Consider the following 27,678-nt stretch of genomic DNA (forward strand, 5'->3'; position numbering starts at 1 on the left):
CCAGCAGAGACTGTGGTGTCATTAAGATAGATGGTATATTTAGATATATTTACAACCTAAGTCTACAGTGGAGGGGTTCACAGCATTAACACCCCAGAAAGTCCCATACCACAGCTTTGGATTCAAACAGAAGAAATCAAACGTAGCTCTCAAACGTTGCTCCAGATTGCTGCTTTCTTTCTAGGTCACATCACTGCCCACTCTGCTCCAAACTCTGGCCTTTTCTGTTGAGGGAGGGGCCCCCAACAATTTGCCATCTTGCACAGAGCCCCTTAATCCCCCATCACCTGTTAAATTGAATGAGGGGGATGCAGATTTTATAGTCATATTGGCAGGGGTAGACCAGATGACCCTTGGTAAATTCTGTTATTTGGGGGGGGGTTATATTGATGTATATTTTGCTTTAGGAGGCTTAGTTTGGTCAGAACTGAATATACACAAAATGCAAACTCTATTACTATTGGTAAATGAGCCACCATAGCCTAGGGTTGCCATACGACTGGAATTTGCCAGACATAGACAGGATTTAGCCGTATGTAACAATATCCAGGCGGAAATTGCTTAAATGTCTGGGGAAATCCTGATGTATAACAACCCATGTCAGTAGAGTAGATTTTGGCAACAACTTTCACTTTTTGAAATATGGCAACCATAGCTGCTGGAGGGCCGTGACAATTTGTGTCCGAGACTTTTTAGACTCATCTACCCATGTAATGAGGCATCAGGCATAAGCCTGCATTTTATTAATGTTTGATCAGGGCTTGTATATTAAAGAGAGCTTAAAGATTTTCAAAAGTTACATGCCAGGCAGACCAGCTGCTTAAGAAAACACTGGCAATGTTTTTCCTAGACAAGGGGCCCCTTGATTTATAGCAGAAAACAATTCTCAAAGTCGTAAAAGCTGAAATTACAGGACACTGACCCTACATGTTACAGAAGATAAAAAAGGCAGAGATAAACATAATTAATAGTTGGTAAATAGTAAAATAATATCAATGTGCCTCCCAGTAAATGACCCAGATCTTCTTTCTAAGGTTAAAAGGCCAAGACCAAATGGGGAAGCATCTAGCTGGCAAGTCTTTTTTTCTAATGGGAAAAGCAGCTGGCTGAAGGAGGGGTTGTAAACTGGAGAGGCTTCTTTTGAAGCTGTTTTTTTACTGAGTTCCTTTTTACTTTACAAAGGCCTTATTCCTTTTAAAAGGCTACCTATGTTATGTATTAAATATATTGTCTTAAATGTAATTATGCAAAGGATTTAAGAAATGCTAGATTTCATATAGTTCTAAGAGTTGTATTTTGAAATTAAGTCAGCCACCAGTCTTGCCCCCCTTGCTAGACAAGAGACGCCGTCCTGAGCAGTCCTGATATATTAGTTGTCAGACATTTGTTTAGAAACCTTCAAATGAAGGAGATCTTTCAATGTTGATGTGAAACTCAAGATCCTTGACATATGTTTAAGATAAAAATTTAAGATTAACCATTTGTTTTAGAAGGCAATAGGGCAAGGAGGGAAAGAGGTGAGCTGGTAATTAAGATTCCTTGTTGAGACACATGTAAGATATATTACTACTTATTTGTCATTTATAGATGTAACAATATATAGCTCTTTGTGTTCCATATAAGGACAGGAGGATATGGGTGTATCTTCTAGGATTGGTTCTAGCAATCAGCCAATAGGAAATTCAACCAGGCTGATTGGACAGAGGTAGCCACAGGAGGAGCAAAGGGGGCTGGATTGAGGGAATATAAGTGCTGGCCATAATGGCAGGAGGCCAGGCCAGAGCTTGGTAACCATATACCACTGTGCCTCTCATTTATTTGTCTGACAAATAAATTATTATTTTAATTTCTCTATTGCTGCGTTGAATATTTCATTCCAGCTAAGCGTTAACCACAAGCAGGGTGCTACATTTTATGGTGCCTGCGACTCGGATAAGTGGTCTGCTGGAACGCAGCCCCTTCGCCCTACTGGGCAGGGTACAAGAGAGAGGATCTCTAAACTGCTTACCCAGCGCGCACTGGTAAATTTTTCCAGGGGGAACGCAGAAGTCTCATCTGTCTGATACCCTGCTCACTGGCGGCGACGGACCGGGGGGAAACGGAACCAACCAAGGGTAAGTGCACAAAGGGATTTTTGGCCCTCCAATTAACTGGGAGGAAGAGAAGTCTTGATCAAACTTCTGCGTCTCAGTAAGTGGGAACTGAGTACGCTAGGTGGTTGGGTATATCAGATGGTGGTCTGGTGGGGAAAAAGGGAAGAATGGGAGGTAGTGTGTGGTGAAGTATCTAGCGCATTGTATGTGTGAGAAAGTACAGAGCAATCTGTAGCTGACCTGAGTGTGGAGTGGGCAGTACTTCGGTTCCTGGTAAGGCGACTTCACCAGGCAAGGAAACCCACGAAGCGTGTGTGTGAGTGACTGAGTGGATACTTCACAGGGCCATACAATGGGAGTTGGGGGTTCAAAGGGGGGAAATACACCTCTTGAATGCATGTTAAATAATTTTAAGAAAGCCTTCTCAGGGGCATATGGAGTCAAAATGACGCCAGAGCGCCTGAGAACGTTATGTGAATTAGAGTGGCCGAAGCAAAATACTGAATGGCCATCTCAAGGAACCTTTGATATAAATTTAGTAAGCAAACTTTGGTCTAACATCGCCAAAGAAACTGGAGGGTGCCCAGAACAATTTTCATATATAGATTCTTGGCTGAGCACATTAAATAAAAATCCTCCATGGATAAGGGAATGCAAAGTCCAACGATGCAAATTATTGGCTGTAAAAGCCGAAGCTAGGAAAGGAATCTTGCCAAATAAACTCAAACCCATTTTTGAGGGACCAGAGGAAGAGCTGCTTCCACCTCCACCCTATGCTCCACATCGAAGGGAGCCTAATCCAAACACTCCACCAGTTGTAACCCCAAGGCAAGAAAGTGGAATGAATAATGGGGCTGGAGTCACAGAACTTGATTCCTTGATAGATTATGATAAATATCTTCAGGAGGCATTGGAGGCCTATAATAAAGCCCAAGCAGAAGTGGTTATTCCACCTGTGAGTCCCAGTAGAACTCCATCTACAGTCTCTTTTAGTGGAATAACTGATTGCTTACCCCAAACTCCTGTACATCCAAGTCCTAGAGAATTATTACAGAAGTTACAGGGAGACCTTAATCGGTCAGCAAGCAATACAGCCAGGCGTATAAGGCTGCTAAAAGAACGCCTTGGGACAAATACCATCCCCTATGATTTGAGGCCCCTAGAGCAAAGCGAAGAGAAAGATCACGTACTAGCCCCTCTCAGAAGAGTATTTGATGCACTTGAGGAGCCTGTGCTGGTTAACGGGCAACCCGGACGACGGCCACCTCGAACTTCGACCCTTCAGTACATTCCATTCACAACTACGGATCTGATGAATTGGAAAACACACACCCCATCTTTCGCAGAAAAACCTCAGGCTATGATGGACTTGGTGACTTCAATAATAAATACTCATAGTCCTACTTGGACAGATTGCCGCCAGCTCCTGAATACTCTGTTCACCACTGAGGAAAGGAGAGACATAATTGAAAAGGCACAGATATATTTGCGTGAGCAGGCCAGAGTGGGAAATGTTTTTAATATTGACCGTCATCTCCAAGACAACTTTCCCTTGGAAGATCCTAATTGGGATCCAAACAATGCAATTCATCTGGCCAGGCTTACCACCTACCGCCAGACGCTTGTGCAAGGTATTCGCAGGGCATGCCAGAAGCCCACTAATATGTCTAAAGTCTCAGAAGTAGAACAGAAATCAAATGAGAGTCCAGGAGACTTTTTAGAGAGGCTGCAGGAAGCCTATCGTATATGGACTCCTTTTGACCCTGAAGCCCCTGAAAACAGCAGAATGATTACTGCTACATTTGTGGCCCAGTGCGCTTCCGACATTCGTAAGAAAATTCAGAAATCAGAAGGATGGGAAGGGATGCTGATGAGCCAAATTATGGCCATTGCACGCCGAGTTTATCGGAATAGGGATGAGGCTGAGAAGCAAGAGAAGAAGAAGTGGCAGAAGGAAAAGATGGTAATGCTGGCCACAGCAGTGAAGCAAGACTACCGCCCCTTAAATGGAGGAAGAGGGCGGGGAAGGAATCCACCACTGGGAAGGAATCAATGTGCGAATTGCAAGAAGGAGGGTCATTGGAAGCGGGAGTGTCCTGAACCCCTGAGGTTGGAAGAAGTACGCCCAGGCCCAGGCCCAGGCCCAGGTTCTGGCCCAAGAAACCAGGGACGGGGACGGGGAATGATCCGAAATGGAAGATATCAGAGACCTGGACAAGGACAGAGTAGAGACAATTTCATTGGACTGGCAGAGGAGGATTTTACCCAAGACTAGGAAAGACCGGACTCCATAAAGTTAGGCTTCCAGGAGCCCACGGTCACGATTCAATTAGGAAGCCATTTAATAGACTTTATGATTGATACTGGGGCTGAATACTCAGTACTCCCAGAACTATTGCAGAAAAAGGCATCCAGAAGTGTAGTCATTAAAAGTGCCACTGGTCAGTCAGCTAAGAGGTCTTTCCTCCAACCTTTGGAATGCCAGATTGGGGGACATCGTTTAACCCATCAGTTTTTGTATATACCTGAGTGTCCAATACCTCTCTTAGGTAGAGATATGCTGTCCAAATTGCAGGCCCAAATCACCTTCACTCCTCGAGGTCCAGAAATGAAACTGCCATCAAAGGCAGCAGGAATAATTTCCCTCTCAGTACCTAAGGAACAATCATGGCGCCTAATGTCAGCCCTGCAAGTCCAACCCACATTGGATACAGAGTTAAACAAGCTCCTCCGAACCCTACAGGTGCCACCAGGAGTATGGGCCGAAAATAGCCCACCAGGAATGGCCAAGAATATAGCTCCAATTGTAGTAACCTTAAAACCTATGGCTACCCCTGTATCTGTAAAGCAATATCCTTTACCCCGGCGAGCAGCAGAGGGCATCCAGAAACATTTGGACCGCCTATTAAAATATGGTCTGCTTAAACCCTGCCAATCAGAATGGAACACACCCCTTTTGCCTGTTCGAAAACCTGGGACAGATGAATACAGGCCAGTGCAGGACTTGAGGCTCGTAAACCAGGCTATCGAGACCTTGCACCCAAATGTACCAAACCCATACACCTTGCTGAGTTTGATCCCACCAGAAGCAACATTTTTTACTGTATTGGACTTGAAAGATGCATTCTTCTGTTGCCGGCTGGCACCACAGAGCCAACCTATATTTGCCTTCCAGTGGGAAGACCCTTTGACAGGAACAAAAGGCCAGCTAACCTGGACAAGATTGCCCCAGGGATTCAAAAATTCCCCAACTTTATTTGGCACTGCCTTGGCGAAGGATCTAACAAGTTACCCCTCAATACCTGGAGAAAAGGTGGTTCTGCAATATGTAGATGACCTTATACTAGCAGCAAAGGATTTTGATACCTGTAAAGAAGGTACAGAGGAACTGCTCCACTTGCTCTGGGAAGCTGGCTATCGAGTTTCCCAGAAAAAGGCACAGTTATGTTTAGAAAAGGTCAAATATTTGGGCTTTGACATCTCACACCAACAACGAGCATTGAGACCAGAGAGGAAAGAAGCTATTTGCCTTATCAAGGAACCTACCACAAGGAAACAACTTAGAGGATTCCTGGGAACAGCAGGGTTTTGTAGACTATGGATACCTGATTTCAGCAGTTTGGCCAAGCCCTTACATGAAAGCACTCGAGGTGCAGAAAAGGACCCATTCGTATGGGGACCTGAGCAGCAACAAGCTTTTTTAGTTATCAAACAACGACTTATGGAGGCCCCAGCCCTTGGATTGCCTAATTCGGAAAAACCCTTTCAGCTGTATGTACATGAACAGAATGGGATTGCAGCGGCAGTCCTGACCCAGAGATTAGGAAGTTGGAACCGTCCAGTAGCTTATTTGTCAAAACAATTGGACTCAGTAGCAAAAGGATGGCCTCCATGCCTAAGGGCAGTAGCGGCCACTGCAAGCCTTGTCAAAGAAGCTGATAAATTTACCTTCGGCCAGACGATGTACGTGAATGTACCTCATGCTGTTCTGACACTCATGGAATATAAGGGTAGTTATTGGCTAACGAACCCAAGGATGGCTAGGTACCAAGGCCTATTGTGTGAAAATCCCAGGATTCATCTACGAGTAGTGAATATGCTCAATCCAGCGACTTTGCTGCCCCTACCAGAGGTAGATGATGAAGAATCACATGATTGTCTCCAAATAATGGATGAAGTTTATTCCAGTAGACCCGATCTGAAAGATGAACCATTGAAAAATCCAGATGTTGTATATTATACTGATGGTAGCAGTTACCTGCATGAAGGTGCCAGACGAGCAGGATATGCTGTGGTCACCAATGAAGAAGTTGTGGAAGCTGAAGCTTTGCCTGCTGGCACCTCAGCACAAAAAGCTGAACTTATAGGTTTAACTAGAGCTCTGCAATTGGCAGCCGGATGTAAGGCAAACATCTATACTGATTCTAAATATGCCTTCTTAACCCTGCATGCACATGGTGCTCTATGGAAAGAAAGAGGTCTAATAGGAGCCCACGGGAAGGCCTTGAAATATGGACCTGAAGTAGAAATCCTGTTAGAAGCAGTATGGGCTCCAGAACAGATTGCTGTAATGCACTGCAAAGGTCATGGACGAGGAAGGGATCCAATAACCAGAGGAAATCATACTGCTGACAAAGCAGCCCGAGAGGCAGCCCAAAAGCCTGTGGGAGGATTTATAGCAGCCCTCATACCAGAGGTAGTTCCAGAAGAAGTTAAACCTCACTATACCCCAGAAGAGAGGAAGTGGGCTGAACAGGAAGGAGCGGTTGTGAAGGACGGTTGGATGATCCTGCCAGACAATAGGATTTATGTACCTCATCATCTAGCAGGCACAATTGTAAGGAATTATCATGAATCTACTCACCTTGGCGGTACTGCAACCAGAGAGAGTCTCAGTCGGAAGTTGTATATTATTAATCTATCACAATTAGCAACTTGCATTTCACAGAAATGTGTTCTTTGTGCTAAAAACAATCCCAGGCAGGGACCGGTACAACCTCCTGGAATCCAACATGTGGGATACGTCCCCATGGAAAGCCTAATTGTGGACTTCACAGAGCTGGTCCCTTCTAAGGGATTCAAGTATCTCCTTGTGTTTGTGGATACTCTTACCGGATGGGTTGAAGCTTTTCCCACCCGAACTGAAAAGGCACGAGAGGTAACTAAGAGACTCCTCACTGAATTGATCCCGAGATTTGGGTTACCTAGATGCATTGGAAGTGACAATGGGCCAGCGTTCATTGATCAAGTAGTACAAGAAGTATGTCGAGTCCTACAAGTGAAATGGAGACTGCATGCAGCCTATAGGCCTCAGAGTTCAGGGAAAACTGAAAGAATGAATCGGACTTTGAAAACCCAATTGGCAAAATTAACCCAGGAAACGGGATTGGGATGGGTAGATGTGTTACCCATAACACTGTTTCGTGTTCGGTGTGCACCCACAAAAAGACTTAAGTTGTCACCTTTTGAGCTCCTGTATGGGAGGCCGCCCTCCTTTGTTCAGGATATTCCAGCTGACCTCAAACAAATAGGAGACCATGTGACACAGGAACAAGTGCAATCTCTCTCCCGTGTTTTTGTTTCTCTTAACAGGTGGGCCCTCGAGCGCACGCCGTGCAGCATTGCCGAGCCGATTCATCAGTTCCAGGCTGGCGATAGCGTATGGGTGAAAGAGTGGAAACGTGATCCACTTGCACCTAAGTGGCGTGGACCTTACACCGTCTTGCTCTCTACTCCAACAGCGGTGAAGGTAGCTGAGGTGACCCCCTGGATTCATCACTCCCGTTTGAAGAAGTCCGAAGGCAGTTGGACGTGCAAAGGTGACCCCTCTAATCCTCTTAAACTGACTCTCTCCAAAAACCCCTGTATCTAGCCCTACCGGGAACGGGCTAGGTCACGGGCAACATTAGACGACCGGCCTGCTGCAGCCACAACCTGGAAGCTGGCTGACCTGCGCACGCCTGAAGCTTGAGGAGCATCAGAACCAGCGATTGTGAAAGGAAAGATTCTCTTATACAATTAATTGACTGCCCCCCCCCTTGTGGAACAATTATCAGAGATATTACTCATTGGGGATCCTCGGGATATATGTTTTGGTCTTGGTGGTTCCCCATTTCTGTCACTGGGGGAATTATATTGGGACTAATATTTATCTGCTATCACAATAAGGTAATCTTTTGTGGAAGGAATGCATATGCTAGACATCAACATGATTTTATTATTAATCCTGATCCCTTGGAAAGGGGAAGGGTCCTTGAATCTGACCAAATTGACTAAATATGGATTCCGCCATGACCACAATATGTGGGTAGGTTTAGCTGAGATGGTAGCCAATGTTGCAAATAGGACCAATTGCCTTGTTTGCTCTCTTGGGCCAGATGATTCAGAGGGAGGTATGCCCTTATTACCGATACCATTAGATGCCATTGGTATGGTAAGCGAAATACCACACCAAACAGAAATACAGAATTTCCCCGGATGGAACTCAACTAAACCAATACGAGTTATACCTGTACAAGGGGAATTCTGTGTACATAAATCATCAGATGCAGCTGATTCTATCATGATAGGCTCTTCTCATTGTCGCTATACTTGGGATAATATTAAGAATACCTGGGCACACGGTACTACCTATCGAACTCGGAATGCCTTGCCCTGTGCACCTCCTTTTATTCATGCATGGAAAGTGGTATGGAACATAACTGTGACAGAAAAAGGCAATCTAACATACTGCACTGTGAACTCTCTACCTCTTTTGTTATTTCGCCTTCTGTACTCCACGTACCAAAAACCTCAGACCAGATGGTTGTGGTGGATATGTGGAGAATGGGCATACAAGAAACTCCCCTCCAAATGGAGTGGGACTTGTTTCCTGGGATGGGTATTACCACCAATGTGGATTATGCCCACTAATTTGGCCAAGCGTACACGAAGAAACGCTGATATTTCTCATATAGCAGGAGGAAGTACCCAAAGTTGGAGCGGTACTGATGATTGGCCACCAGAGCGCATTATAGCCTATTATGATCCTGCCTCCTGGAATCCTGGTGAGCTCATACAAGGGGCACGGGATCCTATTTATAATCTAAACAGAATAATTCGATTGCAAGCAGTAGTGGAACTTGTAACCAATGCAACGGCCCAGAGTTTGAGACTTATTGCACAACAGTTGGATGAAAGTAGAGCCGCCATTTTGCAGCTGAAAATGGGAATGGATTATGTACTTGCCAAGCAGGGAGGTCTATGTGGAGTCTTGAACTTGACAGGGAATGCCTGTTGCTTTAACATTTCAGATAATGGTGAGGCAATCCGTGTGTTGGCCACAAAGATGGAGAATATAGCACATGTCCCAGTACAAACATGGGAAGGATGGGATATGGGATGGCTCACCAATTGGTTACCTAATGTCACAGGACTCAAAGGGATACTATTGTCTTGCTTGTTTTTCTTGACAGTAGTGGTAATGGTTTTATGTATGATGCCATGTATCATTTCATGTTTTAGAAGTACAATTAGCAAGATGGTTTCAAATGAAACTCTACCTCATATCATGGCCCTATACAGAGCTTTACCTCAGGAACATGATGAAGGTCAAGCTATCAAGGACACTTGGGATGAAGGTCCTTGAGCTTGAAAGGGGGGAATGAGGCATCAGGCATAAGCCTGCATTTTATTAATGTTTGATCAGGGCTTGTATATTAAAGAGAGCTTAAAGATTTTCAAAAGTTACATGCCAGGCAGACCAGCTGCTTAAGAAAACACTGGCAATGTTTTTCCTAGACAAGGGGCCCCTTGATTTATAGCAGAAAACAATTCTCAAAGTCGTAAAAGCTGAAATTACAGGACACTGACCCTACATGTTACAGAAGATAAAAAAGGCAGAGATAAACATAATTAATAGTTGGTAAATAGTAAAATAATATCAATGTGCCTCCCAGTAAATGACCCAGATCTTCTTTCTAAGGTTAAAAGGCCAAGACCAAATGGGGAAGCATCTAGCTGGCAAGTCTTTTTTTCTAATGGGAAAAGCAGCTGGCTGAAGGAGGGGTTGTAAACTGGAGAGGCTTCTTTTGAAGCTGTTTTTTTACTGAGTTCCTTTTTACTTTACAAAGGCCTTATTCCTTTTAAAAGGCTACCTATGTTATGTATTAAATATATTGTCTTAAATGTAATTATGCAAAGGATTTAAGAAATGCTAGATTTCATATAGTTCTAAGAGTTGTATTTTGAAATTAAGTCAGCCACCAGTCTTGCCCCCCTTGCTAGACAAGAGACGCCGTCCTGAGCAGTCCTGATATATTAGTTGTCAGACATTTGTTTAGAAACCTTCAAATGAAGGAGATCTTTCAATGTTGATGTGAAACTCAAGATCCTTGACATATGTTTAAGATAAAAATTTAAGATTAACCATTTGTTTTAGAAGGCAATAGGGCAAGGAGGGAAAGAGGTGAGCTGGTAATTAAGATTCCTTGTTGAGACACATGTAAGATATATTACTACTTATTTGTCATTTATAGATGTAACAATATATAGCTCTTTGTGTTCCATATAAGGACAGGAGGATATGGGTGTATCTTCTAGGATTGGTTCTAGCAATCAGCCAATAGGAAATTCAACCAGGCTGATTGGACAGAGGTAGCCACAGGAGGAGCAAAGGGGGCTGGATTGAGGGAATATAAGTGCTGGCCATAATGGCAGGAGGCCAGGCCAGAGCTTGGTAACCATATACCACTGTGCCTCTCATTTATTTGTCTGACAAATAAATTATTATTTTAATTTCTCTATTGCTGCGTTGAATATTTCATTCCAGCTAAGCGTTAACCACAAGCAGGGTGCTACAGTAGTATCTCAAACCAAAGAGGCGCATTGGTTGCTAGAAGTGAAATATATTGGCATTTTTCTCAGCTCTCCCATCCTACTAATTGGCTATTTCCTGCAATTGGAAAACTTGATTAGATTTTAACACTTGATGGATCCTGGGATTAGAGGGGTCATCCCTCTCCCAACCTCGTAACAATATTCTTCTGATAATCACTTCGGGTTTTTCTCTGACATTTAAAGGCTCTCTTTTGCATGGACTCTAAATACAGGTAGTGCGGGATAGGTATGATATCAGCCCAAAATCTAGCAAGGATTTTACTGGGTGCATGTCTATCTTGATTTATGTCACCCGTATTCTCTCTGTCAAAGATCTCAGAAAGCCAGCTGGGTTAGTAGCGATTTGTCTTACCGCTACTCTTGCAAAGCATGCCCTTCCTCCTCTCTTTTTAAGCTCCATGCCCACTCTCTGAACCAGGAACTTCCCTCACAGGCTGAGTGGGTGAGGCCTGGACATTTTCTTTCTGAGATTTCAGAAGGAGTTTCTTGTGATTCTGGAGAGGGTGGCTCAGTTGAAGATTTCGGAGAGGAAAGAGACTAAGATAGGGTTGCCATATGTCCGGAATTTCCTGGACATATTTGGAGCACTAGATCCGAAAGCAGTGTCTGGGTGCAAAACTGATTAAATGTCCAGGAAAACCTGGATGTACGGCATCAGATTTTGGCAGTGTTGGTTTTGCCAATTTTCCTTTTTAAAAAAAAAAATGCTAAATTCCTTTGTGATTTTGCAAAAACAAACAAACTGCCAATTTCCCTTTTTTTAAAAAAATGCTCAACTACTTTGGCCGCCCCCCCTAAAAACAACTCAACAACTTTTCCGTCTGGAAAAGCAAATGTCACAGCACCACAACCAGTGAGTGAGACTGAGGCCTACACGTGTATTCAAGCCTAGGACTGTGTAACAAAAGATAGGCCTGAAAGTACGATCATTCACCTGTGGATAACTGATTTATTAGACTCCATTTTCCTCCATTTTTGATTACTGATTTACAATAAAAGTTGTGTCTGAGTTGTTCCTTTTGCTCCTTCCCTTTTTCTCTCATTGTTAAATGCATCTTAGCTCCTATTCCTTTATCCCCACTTGAAACATAAACCTGCTTGGCCTAGGGCTCCACACGCTATTTTGAGGCCTTGCCAGTCTTCCATCCTTTTATAGTTTTGAACCCAGGTCCCTTAGTTTGACCACAACAAAAGATTGCCAGTGGTAAAAGAAATTTTGTACCTACCTGCTCAGGGCAGAACCTGTTGCGACCTTGATTCAGTCAATTCAGTAGCTGGCTAGAAGGGAGGCCTGTATAACCACAGTATTTCAGCCCATTTGAATGAATATGTCTGAGCTGACCTAGGTTGTTTTAAGATCAGCTGGAGATAGGACTGTTGTAATTACAGTTACTGCATCACAGAGCAGGGTGAAGGCAGGATCCAATCAGGAAACAAAGTTCCCTCATTGCTTATGATGAAACATTGCAAGCCAATTATTTAGTTTCTTAGGCTGCAGTCTCATGAACTCAGTGGGGCTTACCTCTGAGTAGACAAGCAGAAAGCTGCACTTTTAAATACTTCAGCACATTAAACCAGCCTTTCCCAACGTGGTGCCCTCCAAATGTTTTCCAGAACAACAATAATATTCACTGGGCTTTTGAGTCTTGCTTGATTGGTGCCACTTCAATTCTCTCATGTTGCTAGTCCAATACAATACATTCTTCCACTTGTAGTCACACTGGATCAGGGACAACATAAACAAATCCCATCTCTTTGTATTAAACTAATATCCCTGTGCTTCAAATAACCCAGTAAATATAAATAAATCAGACAGTAGTGGCATCAGAAAGAACTCAGCGGATCAGTTGTTTTCTTCTGAGTTGAAATTCTGCAGACACTCCACATTTCTATGTATATTCATAGGATCACAGTCAGACATCCCTGTCCCATCACTGGCTGTACCTATTGAGGTGCAAGGAATGTCTTGCTAAAATAGCACCCTGCATGAAGCAAGGGGGACCCAGAGGAACCAGGTGCAGAAGACAAAGGTGCTGCTTGTAATGATGGGGTGGTGGTTTGGACACTGTGAAAACAGGATGATGGACTAGATGGGCCTTTCATCTGATCCAGCAAGGCTCATATTATTTTATGTACTGTTCTAGAGTTTTGTTACAAATGGGAAGAGGGGGCTTCTGATCAACTCCATCAGCTGGCTATAGAGTGGGGGTTGGGAGCCTCCATGTGTTGTTTCTATCGTCCCTGGCCATGAGTCTTGGTGCCTGGGGCAGATGGAAGTTGAAGCCCAACAACACCTGGAGAGTTGTAGGTTCCCCATTGCTGGTGTAGAAAGAGGAAGAGTAATATGCTGTCACTACTTGCCCATCATTTGACCAACCGAGATAGATCTGAAAGAAAAGGGCAGTTTCTGCCCTTTGTGGATTTATCCCATAGATGGTTGGTGGAGTTGATTTCACAGCTGTTCTTTCTAATCTTCATCTGTTACTCTCACACATATTGTGGTCCACCACTGAAAAGAACTGAGAACAACAGAACGTAGAAAGTATATGTGTATTTTTAATATTAAACAGTAAGCGTTTGACATATAGATCAAACACTTTATGCCTTTAGCTTCTGTTCAGCTAATGTTGACAATAGGTGACAATAATATGGGAACAGAGTAATATTTTCACCATTAACCATGGAAGTGGGCTGGAACACTGTTGTACCAAAACTCTAGAAAAAGCACAATATTACATTTAAAAATAACAACAACCCTGTCAAGCTTTTACAAATTTTCGGCATCCCACACAGTGCTTTATTCCGAATAGATCTAAGTCAACAGGACACTTTTGAATATTTTACCCCTAATTCACATTACAAATGCTAATGTTCTACTGTGCTAGCCTTAAATGTCAAGGTCATTCATGACTAAAAGTTTAGCTATTTTATGTAAAAGAGTTCCTGCTGTTTCCATGGTTTCACCTGAAATGTACCCTGGGCTTTTGTTGTTGAAGATCCTTGAAACTCACTCCAACCAGAGAGAGAAAAAGCAGCTTTTAAATAGTCTGCTTGGCTTTGTCTCTAACAAATGGTTGTATAAAGTTCTGCATCATAAACACAAAAATAGCTCTTTGGATTATACCGCCCTTCTAAACCTATTCCTGGATGTATTGCATTTACTCTAAATTTTACCATGCAAAGATGTGATGTTCTTTCTCTAGAAATGTTACCTTTTTAAGAGTACTAAAGTGCATTTAAGATGGCATCCATTCCGACCAAAATGAGGAAGGAGCAAAAGAGCTATACCTTACAGGAACTGATTTTAAAAGTATTAATTGGCGTAATTATTTTATGAGCAAGAACTGTAACTGTTCTTATAAGCCCACCACCTCCACCATCAATCTCAGCTTGGTGTGAGTTAGGGAAAATGTTTTATTTGTTTGGTTGTATCCAACGGTAGTTAGTGACTACAGCTGGCAGCTTTCAATGGCAAATGCCCAGATAATGCAGTAGCCAATATAGCTCCACAGTCTTGAGTACTAGGGTAAAGGTAAAGGGACCCCTGACCATTAGGTCCAGTCGTGGCTGACTCTGGGGTTGCGGCGCTCATCTTGCTTTACTGGCCGAGGGAGCCAGCGTACAGCTTCCGGGTCATGTGGCCAGAGGACAGGGCTCCTGCACCTTTAACAGCTGTGTAAAAGAGGTAGTTTCAGCATCTACTTTCCCATCCCTCTTCTTCACAACTGTTAAAGATACAGGAACCCTGTCCACTTTTGCATCTGGCCACCACATAGCAGAAATGGGCAGGTTACAGGTTAATGTGGTGTACTTTGGGTTTTACTAGAACCCTGAAGATCTGCTAACCAGTGTTGAATGAAACCCTATGGAGGCCCCTAGGCCAGGGGTCAGCAACCTTTTTCGGTCGTGGGCCGGTCCACCATCCCTCAGACCATGTGGTGGGCTGGACTATATTTTTTTTGGGGGGGGGAATGAACAAATTCCTATGCCCCACAAATAACCCAGAGATGCATTTTAAATAAAAGCACACATTCTACTCATGTAAAAATACGCTGATTCCCAGAATGAGCTGGATTAAGAAGGTGATTGGGCCGGATCTGGCCCCCAGGCCTTAGGTTGCCTACCCCTGCGCTAGGCAGTCAAAATATCGGGGACCCCCACTCTAGTGGGATAACATTGAACAAAGAAAACTTGACTGTAATTTTCTTTCAAGGTCAAATCAATATTATTTTGATCCATTGTCACGTGGCCCCTAAAAGGCACGGAGTCCATAGGCGGGTTAGTAATCTGGCACTGCCACTAACCAGGCACAGAGTAGTAGGGGGAGCAGCAACGTAATCTTAGGATTAAAGAACAGGATGCTCATGCGCATACCAGGAATTTGTTTTCAGTCCTTGAAACGGGTTCACAGTTCCACCACACACATAAATCCACTTCTGTCAATCTGCCAGTGAAGATGCCAACACTAAGGACTATTACATGAGAACCCATGACTCTTTGTAATAAAGACAATATCATATCACACAGACAGAAACGCCCACAATCCTCCTTTAAGCAACACAATTCTTATTTACCTTTGTAGATTGTTTACATTTGATATCCTGTTAAGAGGGCTAGAATACATAGAACAAATGATTAGAGTCACCAGTTTTGACTGTGTCATTAGCAAGGATCCCTTCAGATTGCATTGATATGAGAGAACTGATTTGATTCTCTGATTTTTTATACCTCTGATCTGAGGCCTGACCTCAGTTATGCCACTCAGTTTTCATGGACCAGTGTACATGGAAAGGAATGTGATGGATGAAGATTTCCATAAAATAAAGTCGGCTAGCAAAGAGATTAACCCATTTACAAACACACTTTGCTCAATGCTGAATTTATTTTGTTTTATGAACATCAGCCTAAATACATATACACAAACTTCTGAAAACAAATCAAAGGGTAACATTCAAAAATAGGTCACCAAATTCCATTGTATTTTTATGGGAGGGGGACACTGTTGCACTGATTTAATCAATATGATGCCATGTTTTTAGTGCAGTTTCAACCCAGAAACAAACTTCAAAGGGTTTAGGCTTATATCATTTTCATTTTGAGAGAGGAAAATAAGAAATCCTAAACTTGCTAGTTTTTGTATGCTAAGGGGGCAAACTAGTCTTAATGCTTTGCAGGCTCCCAACCCCCACCCCCAACCCAAGCACTTTCTTTAAAATAAAATTTAAACCATCAGCTTTCCATCACTAAATATGCAGACTTTCACCCATTTAATTAACTCAGGGCTAAATCTAGATTGTTATATTGTTGGGTGGGGAAAAAAGAAACAATATAGTTTAATCCCATCAAGGACGTTTTGTGCATCTCCCTATAAGTCTTACACTGAAATATCAAAAGGCTTTTTATATAAAATGTTACATTTTAAGTCAATGCCTAGCGAGCCACATGCCATCCAGTGACAATAACAAGATTTGTGAATAGTACTTGCTGCACACACTGCTTGTAGAACCCTTGTATTCATGAGATCTCTTTGTATCTTGTCATCTACCATGTGACATATGTGCTAACAGGCAGATGTAAGAGCCAGATGGAGTTTGAGCAAGCCAGTCAAACCTCAGGACTGAATCTCTCACACTCACTCACTCTCGCTTCCCTTTCATTTCTAAAAAGAAGGAAGCCAAGGACAATGGAAAGAATGTTTTAGAGAGCATTCTGATTCCAAGCGTAGAACAAATAATCTGCTGAAAGAAAACGAGCAATTATTTCTTATTTACTGCAGTTGTATTTATATTGTGCCCTTTCATTTAGGGTACATCATTTTAAAACAATTTAAAGCAATACAATAAGTTTAGACTTCTTTTCTATAAAGTATAGCAAAAATAATCCCAGTGTAAGATGCCCCCAACTAAACAAAAATATCTAACCTCCCATGTCAAGAAGATACTAAGAGCTATATCCAACATTCTCTGCTAGAGCACATTTTCACCTTCCCTCTGCTTACTGGCCAATATTTCAGAATGATTCTGCACACTTCCTATAAAGTACACAGGTGCTGTGGCTTTTTCTGTTGGCATGTTCACTCAATGTTTATTGCAGTGGCGTAGCGTGGGGGGTGCAGGGGGGGCCGGCCGCACCGGGCGCAACATCTGGGGGTTAGGGGGCGCAAATCCACGGGTTAGGGGGTGCAAATTACTTGCCTTGCCCCGGGTGCTGACAACCCACGCTACGCCACTGGTTTATTGCAAAGATGCTCTGTTTGACTCCTCTTTTGCTGCACACGATCTAAAAGGCAAGATTGAGGGGCACAGAAATAAACAGGGCAGGGGCACTGCTAGCTACTTAAAGCCACAACCCCATGTGCCCATATGCAAATTTGCATAACATCTGCATATGTTAGATTCTATATAGAGATGCTTCTGGGCAAATTAAGACAGCAGGTAGCTGGGGTCTCAACAACAATACACTTTGCAATATGACAGCCTGTTAGCAAAGTATTTTTTATTTTTTTTTACTGTTTAAATCAAGAGAGGGAAGGGGCCAGGAGATCCTGGACCTTGCACAAAAGACCCACCACTCAGTGCAGAACCCCAGGTCACCCCATAAGAATTAAGAATCAATTGGCTAACACTTTTTTTTTTTTTTTACATGAATGAGAAGAGAGCAGTTATTCCTTATTTTATTCCTTCACTACGTGACCTCTTTTTGTGGATTCGTTCTTGTGGACTGTTTTCTAAAATGCAGCCATCAGCGGAATGACTAACAGAATGAATAGGATAGGGATTCACAATTTTACTCCAATGCCAGAATTGCTTGAGGCATCATGTGTATTTTTAAACGCTTCTGTGCCAGGATGGACAAATGTATAGTGGGTGACTAATTCTAATGCTTGGAGTATGTACATATTTGCTTCCCTTAATTTGTCATCTGCAGTTTTCAGCCATTTACTCAGGAGACCTCCTAAATGTTTAGTTATAGGGGTCATATCTGAGCACATTGTGCAGCATCCTCATTTCACACATGCAGGCACATGTGATGTATTTTGCTTTATGTTCTGCTTTCACATATAAAGCACAATACCATCAGCAGTTGCAGACCAGAACGTGTTATTCCAGCAGTAGCCAAATGGCACCAGCGAGCATATCAGGGATTGTAGGAGTCAGGAATTGTGGGAGCTGTAACCCAACAGCACGGAAGGCATCAATATTATTTGATTTGATTTCCCTGTCCAATACTGCAGTGACATAGTCAACCAATGGGCAACTTTTTCATAAAAGCATCTAATGTACAACATTTGCAGAGCAACACATTGTGATTATTTTCATACATTGAGGTGTTGATATTGCACATGTGGTGCCATCAGGGCAAGACTTTGAGGAAGAAATTCAGGGCCCTACTTTAAAAACTTTTTTAAAAAAAAGTTATAATATTTAACGCCATCTTCTTCCAAACTGGCTGCAGAATAATTCTTGCAACAGGAAGCACTGGGGTCTTTTACAGATTTTCACAGGAGAGGCCAGAGAGATTTTCTGCTCTATTTCAAAAAGCCACAGTGTGCATTTTATCCTGGTACTGCTGAGTGGTAAAAAATCATGACAACCTCTTTTAAAAAGAAGTACAAAGTGGTGGGAATCCCATTAAAGCACTTTTCTATTCCCATCTACCCAGAGTGCTTGCAAGCCTTGCAACTGACTCAGAGTTCTTGAATAGAGCGGCATATGATGGGCAAGTTATCTGCCTGACTTTGCTATTTGTGAAAATATTTTCAGCTGTCAGGCATTTCCCTATGTAGAGCATAAACTGTTACTCTTCTTCTGTTCTTCCAGAGCCTTTGAATGCCTTAGAGATTAAAAAGTTAAAGAAGACTTGTCATCATGGGTGGGGAAGGTTTTTGGCCCAGTAGGGCAAATTTTTATCTCCTCACTCCCACCCTAGGAGCTAACTTTGACAGGTGGGTCAATCATCTGATGTGATGACAGTGTCACATGACTGATAGGCAGGCAGTCCCACCCACCTGTCAAAGTTGACCTGGAAGTCAGGGGTTGCTATGCCAGCACATTCCTCCCAGGAAGCACAATGACAAAGCAGTACCCAGCTGTACAAACCCATTGTAAAAGGCAATCCAAACTCCATAAAGTCCGATCTTAAAAGTTTATAATATGCATTTACTGTATTTTATTCTTGAAGTTTTTAATGTAAAATACCATGCTATTTTACCACAGCAACTAAATTGTTTATTTGTTTGTTTGTTTGTTTGTAACAAGCTGCACCAAACAAGGTCACAAAACATAATGCCAAAACAAACTATTAAAAAGTACAAGCTTCAAGTTCATTATAAAATACAATGATTCTAGCATTGCTGCTGCTGCTACTACTACTACTACTACTACGGCTACTACTCCTAGCAGTTGTACTGTTAATAGCATGTTCTTGCTGAAACTTAATTTTAGAATTTCATGTGGCAATCTCCCTAATTCTTAGGCTCCATGAGCCTTAACAGTAGTAGATTCTTGCAGGATCTGTTTCTCTAAGTAGAGATCTTCATACATATTTCGAGATAGGATATTTTTATTGACTTCTATTTATAGATGGTTATATAAGGGGTGGAGATGCAGAGTGTTGTTCACTTTGATGATAAAACTGTTTTTCCTTGATAGGCAGATAAAAGCCCAACTAAATATAGCAATCATCTGGTTATGGAATCATACCCCAAAGGAGGCAAAACCTTTTGAAAAGAAACAGGCAAAAGTGGCAGGCAGAAATTCTGAAACAACTACCTGGTGCTCCTATGCACACAATATACAGTGGTACCTCGGGTTACATACGCTTCAGGTTACATACGCTTCAGGTTACAGCCTCCCATTAGCTAAAGTGGTGCTTCAGGTTAAGAACAGTTTCAGGTTAAGAACGGACCTCCGAAATGAATTAAGTACTTAACCTGAGGTACCACTGTATGTGTAAAAAAATACATACCCTCTCATTAGGAGGAAAATAATAAAGATGATGATGATGTACTACCTAGCATTTGTAAAGTGCTTTTGAGTGTTCCAAGCACTGCGTTTGTATTATTATTAATACAGCAGCCCTGTGAATTAAGCCTTTATTATTGTCCCCCATACTACAGAAGAGGTGACTGAGGCTGAAAGAGAGAGTAACGTAGTTAAGGCCATCTAGTGAATTCATAGTTGAGGCAAGATTCAAAAAAATTCTGCTCTGTATCTCAGCCTCTTAAATGCTATGCTACACCAGCTCTTCAAACGCACCTCCACCGCCACTCTGCAATTCAGGTATGCTCTTAACATTCTGCGTGCTTAAATACAGCAGAGAGAAAAATGTGCAGGTTTTCAGGACGGTGCTTTGAGCCAAGAGAAAGTAATGTGTGAAGGAGCTCTCGGTAACACTTGCCTATCTTTTGCAAACAAGAGAGTGACACTCAGGAATCCATAAATAGAACAAATATGTTTGCTTCTCCTGATTCATCTGGCCATATGCAGTCCTCTGTGTTTTTTCATGAAGCTTTTATTTCTTCATGCTGCAAACTCCTGTTTAGCGGAGGAAGCACTCACAAGACACCTCCTGGGCTATACCTGACTCTATAGAACTGAAGAAGGTAAGGCTAGCTACAATTTAAATGTCACAGCTAAGCAGCTAGGCTTTTAAAAATAAGTCAGAGACACACACATGTTTCTGAGTCACAAAAGCCATTTTATAATTTGCCGAGAAGAGGGCATTGTTACTTTATTGCTTTAAAATGCTGGTTTTAAATAGAAAATGTTGGCGTCTGGTAAAGAATCAGCTTACAGCCGAAGGAAAAGGCCAAAGCCAATTATTTGAATGTCACATTTGTTGTCTCTGCACAATCCCACTTCATAAACAGCCAACCATTTTTTACAGTGCAATATATAAAAGATTCAATAATACACAGCACACTGTAAATATAATGGGTTGTTTCCTTAAGCTTGCGTACACACTAAAAATATGCCTTCAGAATTCATAAGTCAGAAGTGCCTGGCAACCAAATTACCAGTTTTAAGTGAAAATGGGCCCAAAACTTTGCTTATTCATAGTGCCCTTTCTGACTGTTAACATTTAATGGCGTGGGCTGTGGAATCCACTGCATGCAGCTGCAATTTCTACCCACACTGCTTGGTAGTATCAGAAAGTCTTACTCGCTGGTAAGGAGACCATGCTCTATACAGCTTTTTCCCAGTACTGTGCAGTTCTCAGGAGGGGCAATGCTATGGTGAAGGACTCTTTCTCATTCAATCCACTCTTCCATTGCAACCCAAGGCGACTGAGGTCATTAATGAACACTTGACTGCAAATAAGCTGTAAATCCAGACAAAACAGAGATGCTGTTCCTGGTGAGTAGACCGGGTAGTCTGGGAACAGCCAAGTCTTGGGCGATGCTGTATTCCCGTTGAAGACTCAGTTCCACAACCTTGCTATTATTTCCCTTAAGAGGTGATAGATAAATGTTTTAAGTAAAAATAAAATAAATACTGTGGGGTTTAAGCAGGGACAATTTTTCCATGCTGTTTACATGACATATGTCCATGGTTCTAAAATTAGAAGCAGGAGCTCTCTAAGGCAAAAACAGGTTCGTTGGGGTGTGAATTCTTCTCTTGTCCCAACTATTTTGTTGAGTAGTAAAATAGACTGGTTGGGTCTAGAGAGTGATTAATGCTTCGCTGTGTTGAGATGTTGGACCTAGCTGCATTGAAAGAGGCAGTGGTGCGGCCACTGCTAAGGAAACCAGCTCTGAACCCTTTGGGTTGGAACATATATTGGCCAGTTGCCAACACCTGCTTTTGGGGGAAGGTGGTGGAGAAGGCTGTGGTGGGGCAGCTGCAGGAATTCTTGGAGGACACAGATTATTGATCCTGCCCAATCTGGGTTCAGACCTGAATTGAGGCCACAGAACTGAGTTCCCTTGGCTGTGCCACAGAGAACAGGACAGGGAGAATGCAATCTTGCTCCTACTTCTTGATAGCTCATTGGCATTTGATACCATTGACCACGGTATCCCTCAGGACTGGCTCTGAAAAATGGGAATTAGAGGTGAGCTGTATTATTGTGGTTCCAATCCTACCTTTGGGACAAAGTTTAGAGAGTAGCGTTAAGAGAGTGATCCCTAGTGGCTACTTAATATCTGCAGGCAACTCATAATAGATATTTCCATAATAGTTAATTTCTGATTTTAACTTTTTAATATGCTTTTATGTTATGGTTTTATGTAAAATTGTGGTAAACCACTCTGGTATTTTTTTAATGAATTGTGACATATAAAGATTTTAATAAATAAAAAATAACATATTTTATAAATAAAAAATAAAATATTGCTGTCTGATAGGTCATTACTCATACCCCTATTGTTTACTTTATTTGTTCTCTTAAAATCGTTGGCATGCACTGTGTAATGTGAAATTTTCAATAAAATTACATTAAAAAAGAAGAGCTAGCTTCTTTTGAGATGAAAATAAGCACTGCAAGCTGAGGCACAGTAATTTTTGAAAACCCCAAAATATGTCAAAGAGAGCTGAGGCCAATATAAGGCTGTTTCCAAATTGACAGACTGCCTTGTCTAGTATATCTCTGCCTGGGCAAGCGCACCTCTCCAAAGAGCAGGGCTATGTGTATCACATGTCCCAGGGGTGCATTAACTACGCTCTAGAGACCAGGCTTGTGGTGTGGCATCATCCAGTTCTCTGGAATCAGTTACCAACTGAAATCAGGCAAGTGTCTGATGTTCGGAGAGTTGGGCACCTACTGAAGGCATTTTTTCTAAGGAGGCTTCCCCTGAAATGTGACTCTGTCATTTTAAATGAATAATTATTGTGTAAATGAGGGACGCGGGTGGCGCTGTGGGCTAAAGCCTCAACGCCTAGGGCTTGCCGATCGAAAGGTCGGCGGTTCGAATCCCCGCGGCGGGGTGCGCTCCCGCTGCTCGGTCCCAGCGCCTGCCCACCTAGCAGTTCGAAAGCACCCCCGGGGGCAAGTAGATAAATAGGTACCGCTTACCAGCGGGAAGGTAAACGGCGTTCCGTGTGCGGCTCTGGCTCGCCAGAGCAGCGATGTCACGCTGGCCACGTGACCCGGAAGTGTCCCCGGACAGCGCTGGCCCCCGGCCAATAGATGTGAGATGGGCGCACAAACCCCACAGTCTGTCAAGACTGGCCCGTTCGGGCAGGGGTACCTTTACCTTTAATTGTAGAAATGGGTCAGTTGCTTTTATTCTATGGAGTTTGTAACCTTTTGCATTTTAACTTACCTTTTAATATTTATTGTACACTGATTCAGTAACTTTTTCCTGTGAAGAAGTTGCTAAATCTGCAAATAAACAAATAAGGGGGGGACTTAAGGGCAAATAGGGAAGACCCCCATAGGGCAACAGTCTATGGGCCAACACTCCCCCATCCTTGAGCTGGAGGAGTCAGATCTATGGAACCTCTCCAGATACCAGCATCTTCCAAACCCCTCACTTCTCTTGGTTTCCTTATTGTTTCTCCTGCTTTTTCTCTCCTTGCAGCTGTGCAGTTGGAGTAGGAAACAGAGCAGCAACTGTTAAGACAATTGCTAAGTTTGGTGAAAGTCGTAAATAAAGAAACCACTATAATTGCCAAACTTCTCATGGTGTGTGTGACAGATAGAATAACCATCACAAAGCAGACTCCTTGGTTGAGTTGCTCAGGCTTCCTCCTGAGGTAAAACCTGACTCTCAACATCTTTCAGAGAAGTGTGCCACAACCACGTATCAGAGGGGAAATACTATCATCACTTATCTCCCCATCAGTGAATGTACATCAGTGACTGTACAATGTATGTTAAACTGCCTTTTTATTAGTCATTTTTCTTTTGTCCTGCAGGTGGCACCCATGCATCATTTTTAGGAGGTGGCATGTAGGCTAGCAATCAACCCCATAAACAGAAACTGTTCTAGGAATGATAACAAGGGGAAATCACAGTCTAAAAGTGAGCATGCCTACACATCTGAAAACAGCCCTAACATTTGAAAACTTTAAATTCACCCGAGTGCAAGGTTTTTGAGATGAGCTTGACCTTGAATCTCATTCTTTCTATAAAAAACCCTTAAAAACGCATTTTAATTTGTGAAGACAAAGCTTTTCTCCTCTTTCACTGTTTCTTTGTTATTTCTGCAAAAACTGCAAAAGTCAGAGCCTCCAGAAGACCATATATTTGTACTCTCCGTGCAACCAGCACATGCCCTTCTCTGGTTTCCAGTTTCCTAAAGTGTTATTCAGAATCCAGCGCAAGGAAACTTCTCCATTTCCGACAGCCTTTTAAATCCATGAAGTTTTATGAAATCAGTATTAGCTTTCTTTGGATATGGGCTTCTGATGGCACCTTGTCTTTTATCTAGATCATTTTATGGTCCATTAATTGAATAGATAATGTTTCTCTGCAAGGGCTGAAGGGTCATTTAACATTTTCAACAGGATTGCATGTCAGAAGTACACCTTACTGAGTTCAAGGGGGCTTACTCCAAGGTAAGTGCGTATAAGATTGCAGTCTTAATGCATATATGCACCCTTGGATGGCTGGATCCACGCTTCCTGTGAAACAGTTCTGAGCCATTGATTTCAATGGAGAGGCAAACATGCTAAATCTCTCTCACCAAAATTATCAGGACTTAAAACTGCTCAACTGTGGCTGGATCACCTCTTATATTATTAACATCTGTATTTAATTTAAAAATTAAAAATCCACAATTTATAGAAAATGGGGTGGCGGTCGAAATAATTTGATAAATACCCCCCCCTCCATTCCTCATATGAAGAGCCTAAATACACACTGACAGCATTGTTGTGGTTCTATGTATGTGCTTGTAAAAGTCCCATTACTGAGGAGAAGTGCCTACATATGTAGCAGGTCTGACCCAATACATTTTGCTGCCTCAGGCGCAGAAACCAATAGTTGCCCTGTCAAGGTGCAAAATCCAAATCCAGATAGGTTATTTACAGTGGTGAACAGTGGAGTGGGGTGATGGCAATTACCTGACCTCTCAACAGCCGAGTCGCTGTTGTTTATGGGGAGAATGGGAGGGGCAAGGTAGCAGGGTGCGAGGCAAAGGCAGCAGTCCATGCAGTCCAACTCTCCTGCCAGTGCATTTGCACTGTGCTGACCTCCTCACCACCTTTCTCCTACACTTTTCTTTTGTTAAATAAATTTTTATTATTTTCCACAATTTAACTCCACATTAACACCAATAAAGAAGAACACTTCTATCCCCCCAATCCCCATGTGTAGCAATATCTTCTCAAAACCTTTTCTTCAAGATTCCAAGAATCTCCACTCTTCCCTCCATCCCCTCTTCTGGTTCTTTATATAAACAAAATTCTCTTACATTTCCATATCCATTTACCCAGTTCTCTAATAATTACACAAAGTTAATCAAAACTTGCTAACACTTCAAATCATTTACTATGTAAGCTCTCAGAATACTTAGAATTAGCCAAATTGACAGACATAATAAGACAAAAACCAAAAAGTGAAGTAAAAAAAGAATGGGAGTGCCTAAATGAATACCTCAAAAGTCAAGGTTTGAGGGCAGAAATCTGGCTGAGTCTGGAATAACCTTGTGAAGTGAAAGGATATGAAAGAAGGATTTATATCTAGATGTTAGGATAGAGATGATAAAGAAAACAGGAAGACACAATGAGAGATAAAGGAGGTGCTGTGGGATTGGTGGAAGTCAATGTCTTCTTCTTGTTGTTTTAGTGTTTATAATATTAACTTGTAAGATATGGATTTGTGTTTTTGTTGTTGTTGTTTTTTGTTACTTTCTTTAGTTTTCGAATGTTGATTTTTGTGTGTTGTGTACTGTTATTTTTTGATATTTTTCGTGTTGTTGTTTGGAAAATACTAATAAAATTTATTTTTAAAAAAACCAAAAAACAAATCATTTACCATTGTTTAACACAGATATTGTTTCAGCATCTCTAATATCATTTAACATTCCGCATCTGTGCTTAACTATTATTTACCCAATTTTCTAATAATTACCCATAATTAATCAAAACCTGCTAACACTACAAATCATTTACCTTTATTTAACACATATGTCATTTAAGCGTCTAGAATATCATTTAACACAACTACACTTTTCACTTCTAAGTAAGCAGCTACTACTCAGCTCAGCATCAACACCACACCAACAGACACCAAGCTGTCCACTACTGGCTGCTTAGGCAGCTAAGGAAGGAAAATGAAGAAGTACTCTTTTCTGTCCTTAGCTGGAGGCAACACACAGACTGTTGTCATTAGTGCCCAGAGCAGCCCAAAGGAGACCCCAGCTATTCATTCATTCATTGTCCAGAGGAGCCTAGAGGATATGAAGAGGTGATGTCTGGAAAGTGATTGCCTTCAGGTAGTTGCTAAAAGGAAAGCAACACTTTTGAGTGATCCTTTGAGAGTTGTTCTTAATACTCTCATGCAGTATTGAATATGTGGTTTTAGTGTTGTTTTTCATCGCAAATCATTTGAACAGAAAAGTACAGTATAAATGTTAACTCTAGTTTAATCTAATAATAAATTATCTAACATTCATTTGCTGCCTGATCACAACACCCGAAAATCCAGCTACCTCACTCTACCTAATGCTTAGGGCTGACCCTGAGGGGGCATGCTGCAGAAATGTAGCAGAACCAGTCATTCTGATTCTGTCCAACGTGAAGTTATTTGGTATCTGAAAGGGGCTTTTGTCATTCGTATAATTAGGATTGCAGATTACCACACAAATTTGCAGTTCTAGCAGATGAGAGCACATTTCCTCATCCTCTTCCTCATCAGGAAGAAAGATTACTTTGTGGTGATGGGCATGTAAGGCCTCCTAATAATGAAGCACAAAATATTTGAGTAGGATTATTTCTCCTGGCCTGCTATGGCAAAATTATTTTCCATGGGTGTTTGTTGTATCTATGCTGGGGTTTTTTTAAGTGCTTAAAATTGTCATGTTCATTTGGCAATACAATGGTACCTCAGGTTACATATGCTTCAGGTTACTGATTCCGCTAACCCAGAAATAGTACCTCGGGTTAAGAACTTTGCTTCAAGACAGAACAGAAAAGAAATTGTGCGGTGGCAGTGGGAGGCCCCATTAGCTTAAGTGGTGCTTCAGGTTAAGAACAGTTTCAGGTTAAGAACAGACCTCCAGAACGAATTAAGTACTTAACCCAAGGTGCCACTGTACGCTGGAACTTCAGTACACTGGATTCCAAACCAGATTGCCCTCTCGATTTCATTTGAGACCCTTTGCAAATTATACTGGCACAGCACGCAAGACTCTGAGAAAAGTCCTGAGAAAACCTACTTTGGTTCCCAGTACGTTTCCAAGCAGAACACAAGGTGGTGCAGACCTTTAAAGCCTTAAATGGCCTCAGCCCAGTATACATGAAGGAGCGTCTTCACTTCCATTGTTCAGCCCAGACACTGAGATCCAGCTCCGAGGACCTTCTGGCAGTTCCCTCACTGTGAGGTTACAGGAAACCAGGCAGAGGGCCTTCTTGGTAGTGGCACCCACCCTGTGGAACAACCTCCCATCCGATGTCAAGGAGATATTCGATCTTTAGAAGACATCTGAAGGCAGCTCTGTATAGGGAAGTTTTTAATGTTTACTATGTTTTTGTATATGCTGAAAGCCATCCAGAGTGGCTGGGGCAACCCAGTCAGAAGAGCAGGGTATTAATTATTATTA

General features: G+C 42.2%; 1 protein-coding gene across 2 annotated transcripts in view; it reads right to left on the reverse strand.

Annotated features, from left to right (window-relative positions):
- The window catches only part of SLCO5A1 (solute carrier organic anion transporter family member 5A1), a 67,672-nt gene extending 55,326 nt beyond the window's left edge, over positions 1-12,346 (reverse strand). The window contains exon 1 of one of the 2 annotated variants that reach the window (XM_082233780.1): positions 12,197-12,346. The gene's annotated coding sequence lies outside the window, so the exon portion shown is untranslated. The remainder of the gene's footprint in view (positions 1-12,196) is intronic. The other variant, XM_082233781.1, reaches the window with a different exon arrangement.
- Between the last annotated feature and the right edge of the window lie 15,332 nt (positions 12,347-27,678).

Source organism: Podarcis vaucheri (assembly GCF_965113315.1).
Source record: "Podarcis vaucheri genome assembly, chromosome: 8".
In the NCBI taxonomy this organism is placed as follows: Eukaryota; Metazoa; Chordata; class Lepidosauria; order Squamata; family Lacertidae; genus Podarcis; species Podarcis vaucheri.